Raw genomic sequence first — 494 nt, forward strand, 5'->3', positions numbered from 1 at the left:
TCGTCGTGGAGAGCGCAGGTCACGGTTGCTTAGCAACGGCAGATGCCACGAAAGCGCAAGCTCCCAAGTGCTTTGGAAAGAAGGAGACAGCGGCGCGACATGTGAACGGCCCCAAAGCCTGTCTACACTGGACGCCACAAAGCGACCGTTGCCAATCATTTGAACTTTGTGTCAGTACCCCATAAAAAGAACGAGGCATCAGTTTACTGTCTGGGATTTGTCGCGCCACGCCACATCCAGTGTAGACGGACAGCATTACTGATTATAATGGGTTCATAGTGTTTTGTCGCATTGCTTCGAGCCGCGCCGCTCACGTCCGGTGTAGACATGGTGAGAGCCACGCAGATGCACGTGAACACTGATTTCTGTTCACTTCTGCGTCTATTTGTGCATGAAATGCTGTGCTCTGCAAGTATCCTTGTAAACGCAGTTGCTTATGGTTTAGGTGAAGGTAAACAATTGAGAAAGAAAATGGATGTGTAACAGTATATTGG

This window comes from Sinocyclocheilus rhinocerous, unplaced genomic scaffold (genome assembly GCF_001515625.1).
Source record: "Sinocyclocheilus rhinocerous isolate Xijiao unplaced genomic scaffold, SAMN03320098_v1.1 scaffold90, whole genome shotgun sequence".
Taxonomy (NCBI): domain Eukaryota; kingdom Metazoa; phylum Chordata; class Actinopteri; order Cypriniformes; family Cyprinidae; genus Sinocyclocheilus; species Sinocyclocheilus rhinocerous.